The sequence below is a fragment of the Rhinopithecus roxellana genome, chromosome 14, assembly GCF_007565055.1.
Source record: "Rhinopithecus roxellana isolate Shanxi Qingling chromosome 14, ASM756505v1, whole genome shotgun sequence".
Lineage (NCBI taxonomy): Eukaryota > Metazoa > Chordata > Mammalia > Primates > Cercopithecidae > Rhinopithecus > Rhinopithecus roxellana.
The window spans coordinates 35,028,875-35,036,142 of NC_044562.1; the positions used below are offsets into that span (position 1 = coordinate 35,028,875).

The 7,268-nt window shown below is 40.6% G+C and overlaps 1 pseudogene; it reads right to left on the reverse strand.

Moving 5' to 3' along the window:
• Nucleotides 1–561: 561 nt before the first annotated feature.
• On the reverse strand, nt 562–902 carry LOC104669240 (annotated as a pseudogene).
• Nucleotides 903–7,268: the final 6,366 nt, after the last annotated feature.

Consider the following 7,268-nt stretch of genomic DNA (forward strand, 5'->3'; position numbering starts at 1 on the left):
TTAAGAGCCAGGGCAAACTGCAAGAGATACTAAGTAAAGGGAACTAAGTGGGCATTGTAGTTTTAGGCAAGCAAGTCTGTCTTTCTTTTGAAAGATTTTCTAAACCTGCCGTAATGGAAACATGAAGCAATAGCAGCATAAGGGACAAAACACTTAGAAGCACAAAAACATGTCTCATTTAATCTACCTTTCCCAGCTACGTCAGGTTAGCTTTTGGATGTAAAACCTGCCATATTATTCCCAAGGCTCAGCTTAATCAATTTTGGAATATTCTCCTCCAAAAGGAGAAATCACATCTCTCCAGTTTCTCACAAGAGAGAAAGCATTTGCAGCATTATCCAATCTTAGTCTTTCCTATTTCTGGGCCCTACCTGTACTATAGGGAGGATGTAGGAGTCTCAATTTAACCAAAGAAATGGACTCAGAGCCCCCCCTTAACAGCCACTAGGAGAATCAATCATTTCTGCCTAGAAACTGAGATCTGACTAGGTGCCCATTTCATCCCTGCCTATATGCTGGTCATCCAGTGGGGTGAGGAGTAGGAGGAGAGGGCAACCTGGGTTACCCTGTAAGCTTGCTGGTGATAACCAAGGACTTTCTCTGGGGCAGAATGTGGTCACTAGTCACCAGGTTCTTGTTTGCTTCTGCACTTGGCAGCCGCTTATTCTTCATCTTGGCTTTGGCCATGTTGTAGTCTCCTGAGACAAAGTACCTTTTCCCTTTCTGTAATCTCTCCATAAGGAAGTCAGAGCCTCTGGGCTCTTGTCCTAGGCTTGGGTATTTGGACTTTAGCTTTGGCTCCTCAACTCTCTCAGAGAGAATACCTTCTTTATCCTGCATCTTCGTTTCTCCTTGCTGGTCTTCTCCACAGGGTTCTGTCTTTCTTGTTACTGGGATGTCATGGGACTGAGTCTGTGGAGTGTAGGAGGGCCCAGAAAGTCAACCTGATAAGGGAAAGGGGAAGGGAAATGGGGACAACCTATGCTGCTGCTTTGACTCCTGTCACTAGGGTTGCTCAGGCAAAATAGCCATAAATTGTTTTTCTGATTTATTTGTATTGTTTATCTGTATTCTCTTGCATCTCACTTAGTTTCTTTAGTAACATTATTTTGAATAATTTTCCAGGCATTTCATAGATTTTCTTTTCTTTGGGATCTTTTACTGGAGAAGTGTTGTTTTTCATTTGAGGCATCATGTTTCCTTGCTTTTATGTATTTCTTGTGTCCTTATGTTGATATCTGTGCATTTGGTATGAGTTACTCCTTTGAATTTTATGGATTGGCTTTTGTACAGAAAGACTTTTTTCTATAGATGTATCTATAGCATTGGTTGGGTAGGATGATTTGGCTTTGATTCTGAGTGGCTGCAGGAGTATAGTGTCTGTATAATTTTTTCTGCTATAATCAGTGTATGTGAGTTCCTCAGTGGCTTAGGTTGCAGTAGTTAGCAGAGTCTATGGTGAGGTTTTGCACAGGACAGGGATCCCAGGAGGGCCAGTCCTTGGATGTCAGTGGTGGCAGCAGCGAGTTGGGTGTGCAGGTCTTCAGGCCCCTGAGTAGTGTGTGTGCATGCCAGCAATGGTAGGCCTAGGCAGACCAGTCCTTGGGCCTCCAAGTAGCTTGCTTGGGTGCTGGCAGTGGTGGGCCAGGTGGGCCTTTTGTTCCTGGATGGCATGCATGGCATTGGTGGTAATTGTGGCAGCAGGCCAACCTGAGTGGCATGCACAGGTGCCAGCAGTGGTGGTGGTAGGCTGGCTGAGCTGGTCACCAGGCCCCAGGGAGGTTCATGCGGGTGCTGGTAGTGTGGGCAGAGTGGCCTCATTTCTTATGTCCCTGGACAGTGCATGTGTGCACTGGTGGCAGCAGGCAGGGCAGGCCTACTCCCAGGCCCCAAGGCAGCATGCACAGACAGCAGTGGTGATGGAGTGGGACTGTCCTCAGGACCCCCAGTAGTGTGTGCAGGTACTGAAGGCCACAAGTGGGGCAGATTGATCCCTGGGCACCTGGATGACATGCTCATTCATGCCAGTACCCAGGCCCCCTGAAGACGTGAGCAGTGGCCTTGCTGCTAGAGGAAGGGAGGTTGCTTACAGTGGTAGCAGCAGCCCTGGGCGTGCAGCTCTCAGGCTCTGGGAGGTGTATGCTTTAGCTCTCCTTGTCCCAGTGGCAGCCTCCTTGTTGCATTTCACCTCCTCTTCTTTGGGGTCTAGGATATTGTGTGGCTAGAGTGCTAGGCAACGTGCTGTACTGCTGGGTCCAGTTGACATCATAACACTACAACCCTCCGAGGGTTGGCAGTGTGGCTCCAAGGTTGTGAAGATGCAGGTAGAGCAAGATGTAGTTAGGTGGAAGGTGGGGTCTCAAAATGGTGCTGTGCTGCAGTTGCTTGGGTCTCTATCATGTGTGGGATCCAGTGCAAAGTCCATCTCTGGAACCAAGCCCTTGCATGGGCTCCAGGCAACTCCCTATACTAGTCTTGGGGCCCATGTGGGCTGAGAGGCTCTCCCTTGGCTGGATTGCAGGAGTTTGCGTGGGAACATGGCTCACTGGGGATATTTTGCTTACATTTTCCCCTCAGTGAGGAGTTCCTCCTGGCTCCAAGCAAATACTGACTAGGCTGACTGCTTTGATTCTCTGTCCTTTGGTGCTTCAGAAGTTTCCTTGCTGAATTCCTGTGTTCTGTCTTAGAAACTCCATTCAACATGGGGCTATCTACTTGCTCTTTTGTCCTTCTTTGTGGAGGAGGTAAGTGCTGGGTACCTTTAGTCAGCCATTGCGAAGCTATCTAAATTGAAATGTTTCATAGATGCCATGCAATCAGTGATATCTTTAATAAATGCCTGAAATTCTATTAAAATCATGGAATATGTTTGTTGTGTACAAAGGTACAGTGATTATGTAGTTCTGATAATAGTTCATATTGTTTATTATATTTTCTTTATATAGTTTTAAGGTATGAGTAATTTCTTGATTACTCATACTCTTTCTAGATTACTCAAGAAATTAATTTCTTGAAATAAATTATTTACATTCTTAAATAAGGAGATATTCTTAAATGAAATGTCTTTCTTTCTAAGCCACATAATTTTTGTAAATTTAAGAATATAAAGAATATTTTCTTGAGCTATTTTTCATAATTACTTACTCAGTAGTATAGAAAAATTATAAATTATAATTAAAATTTATCTTTACATTGAATTCTTAGTCATGCACAGACTCCATATCACCTTTTAGAATTAGAAAGGAGAGATTTAAATAGTATAGACTATTAAATTCACAAAGTAATCACATGAAGGGGATCTAAAAAATGTCTGTAGTCTAAAGTCTTGTTCTTTACAATGTAGTAAAAATATATGAAATACAAATTTGGCTCTGAACTTTAAACTTGAAGAACTCTACAAACAGTACAGGAAATATGTTTCGAAAAATAGCCAGAAATCAAAGGTCAATTTAATATGCCTAACAAAATGAGAGATTACCAAAAGTGGTTTTCTTTTTTATTCCTTCCTTTTTTTATTGAAGGAAAGCATTCTACTGTAAATGTCATTCTCTTTAAAATGCTCAAAATAATTTCCAAAAGAATAAATCTTTTATTGAGATTTTTACAGTGCTTATCAAAAAGTTTTCATTCTCTATACCTCACTTACTTTTGACATTATAAATGTGTATCTCTTGAAAAGCATCTTTTATTAAATAAATATTTACATGTGACTCAGTCTACTACTAGTCCAGGCAGTATGGATTTAAAGGTGAGAAGACATAGTCTTGATTCATAAGGAGCAATGGGCATTTCCTAATGATTTAACAAGTTTAAGAATCATTATTTGAGAAAGACAACAAATATTTTCAGTCTAATGCCATGTGAAAACAAATTGTATTTTATTGCTGATTTAACATGGGAGGGTGTGTGTGTCAGTTATGTGTGTGTATCAGTTATATATTATTATATAATAAATTTTAGTGGCCCAAAAATGTACCATATTTCATAAGGCTTGTCAGGTTCATCTGGATTGTTTTAGTCTATTTACTCTTTGTCTCAGCTGAGGCTGCAGACATCTGCAGGTCTGACTGGGCTCCATCATCCAATATAATTCATATACATGACTGGCAGTTAGCATTGGCTTGTATTTTGTTTCTTCTTCTCATGACTTCTCAACTTGGCTTAGACTTCTAAGAATGTGGCAACTGGGTTCCAAAATAAAGTATTTCAAGCAATGAAGGCAAACACTGTAAATCCCTTGAGACTTAGTGCCAGAAGTTACATAGTATTTCTTGTACTGCATTCTATTAATGGAAACATATTACAGGGATAGCCAGGTTACTGAGAGGAGAAGTAGAATCCAGCCTCAATAGGAGGAATCAAATAATTTACAGCCATCTTCAAGTAACTACAGGGGGAAAAGTCTCCATGTTTGGTGAGAAATCGACGTGGTACCCTATAAACTGTTTCAGACTCTGCCATTACTTAAATGATTATTTGCTTTTTCTAAACATTGCTCCTTTTTGCACAGTGATTGAAAACAGAGTTCATTGTATTGGACATTATAACTTTTTAAAAAAATTTATTTATTTTTATTATACTTCAAGTTCTAGGGTACATGTGCATAACGTGCAGGTTTGTTACATATGTATACTTGTGCCATGTTGGTGTGCTGCACGCATCAACTCGTCAGCACCCATCAATTCATCATTTATATCAGGTATAACTCCCCAATGCAATCCCTCTCCCCTCCCCCCTCCCCATGATAGGCCCCAGTGTGTGATGTTCCCCTTCCCGAGTCCAAGTGATCTCATTGTTCAGTTCCCACCTATGAGTGAGAACATGCGGTGTTTGGTTTTCTGTTCTTGCGATAGTTTGCTGAGAATGATGGTTTCCAGCTGCATCCATGTCCCTACAAAGGACACAAACTCATCCTTTTTTATGGCTGCATAGTATTCCATGGTGTATATGTGCCACATTTTCTTAATCCAGTCTGTCACAGATGGACATTTGGGTTGATTCCAAGTCTTTGCTATTGTAAATAGTGCCACAATAAACATACGTGTGCATGTGTCTTTGTAGTAGAATAATTTATAATCCTTTGGGTATATACCCAGTAGTGGGATGGCTGGGTCATATGGTACATCTAGTTCTAGATCCTTGAGGAATCGCCATACTGTTTTCCATAATGGTTGAACTAGTTTACAATCCCACCAACAGTGTAAAAGTGTTCCTATTTCTCCACATCCTCTCTAACACCTGTTGTTTCCTGACTTTTTAATGATTGCCGTTCTAACTGGTGTGAGATGGTGTCTCATTGTGGTTTTGATTTGCATTTCTCTGATGGCGAGTGATGATGAGCATTTTTTCATGTGTCTGTTGGCTGTATGAATGTCTTCTTTTGAGAAATGTCTGTTCATATCCTTTGCCCACTTTTTGATGGGGTTGTTTTTTTTCTTGTAAATTTGTTTGAGTTCTTTGTAGATTCTGGATATTAGCCCTTTGTCAGATGAGTAGATTGCAAAAATTTTCTCCTATTCTGTAGGTTGCCTGTTCACTCTGATGGTAGTTTCTTTTGCTGTGCAGAAGCTCTTTAGTTTAATTAGATCCCATTTGTCAATTTTGGCTTTTGCTGCTGTTGCTTTTGGTGTTTTAGACATGAAGTCCTTGCCCATGCCTATGTCCTGAATGGTACTACCTAGATTTTCTTCTAGGGTTTTTATGGTATTAGGTCTAACATTTAAGTCTCTAATCCATCTTGAATTAATCTTCATATAAGGAGTAAGGAAAGGATCCAGTTTCAGCTTTCTACTTATGGCTAGCCAATTTTCCCAGCACCATTTATTAAATAGGGAATCCTTTCCCCATTTCTTGTTTCTCTCAGGTTTGTCAAAGATCAGATGGCTGTAGATGTGTGGTATTATTTCTGAGGACTCTGTTCTGTTCCGTTGGTCTATATCTCTGTTATGGTACCAGTACCATGCTGTTTTGGTTACTGTAGCCTTGTAGTATAGTTTGAAGTCAGGTAGCGTGATGCCTCCAGCTTTGTCCTTTTGACTTAGGATTGTCTTGGCGATGCAGGCTCTTTTTTGGTTCCATATGAACTTTAAAGCAGTTTTTTCCAATTCTGTGAAGAAACTCATTGGTAGCTTGATGGGGATGGCATTGAATCTATAAATAACCTTGGGGAGTATGGCCATTTTCACGATATTGATTCTTCCTATCCATGAGCATGGTATGTTCTTCCATTTGTTTGTGTCCTCTTTGATTTCACTGAGCAGTGGTTTGTCATTCTCCTTGAAGAGGTCCTTGACATCCCTTGTAAGTTGGATTCCTAGGTATTTTATTCTCTTTGAAGCAATTGTGAATGGAAGTTCATTCATGATTTGGCTCTCTGTTTGTCTGTTACTGGTGTATAAGAATGCTTGTGATTTTTGCACATTAATTTTGTATCCTGAGACTTTGCTGAAGTTGCTTATCAGCTAAAGGAGATTCTGGGCTGAGACAATGGGGTTTTCTAAATATACAATCATGTCATCTGCAAACAGGGACAATTTGACTTCTTCTTTTCCTAACTGAATACCCTTGATTTCTTTCTCTTGCCTGATTGCCCTAGCCAGAACTTCCAACACTATGTTGAATAGGAGTGGTGAGAGAGGGCATCCCTGTCTTGTGCCAGTTTTCAAAGGGAATTTTTCCAGTTTTTGCCCATTCAGTATGATATTAGCTGTGGGTTTGTCATAAATAGCTCTTATTATTTTGAGGTACGTTCCATCAATACCGAATTTATTGAGCGTTTTTAGCATGAAGGGCTGTTGAATTTTGTCAAAAGCCTTTTCTGCATCTATTGAGATAATCATGTGGTTCTTGTCTTTGGTTCTGTTTATATGCTGGATTACGTTTATTGATTTGCGAATGTTGAACCAGCCTTGCCTCCCAGGGATGAAGCCCACTTGATCATGGTGGATAAGCTTTTTGATGTGCTGCTGAATCCGGTTTGCCAGTATTTTATTGAGGATTTTTGCATCGATGTTCATCAGGGATATTGGTCTAAAATTCTCTTTTTTTGTTGTGTCTCTGCCAGGCTTTGGTATCAGGATGATGTTGGCCTCATAAAATGAGTTAGGGAGGATTCCCTCTTTTTCTATTGATTGGAATAGTTTCAGAAGGAATGGTACTAGCTCCTCCTTGTACCTCTGGTAGAATTCAGCTGTGAATTCATCTGGTCCTGGACTTTTTTTGGTGGGTAGGCTGTTGATTGTTGCCTCAATTTCAGAGCCTGCTATTGG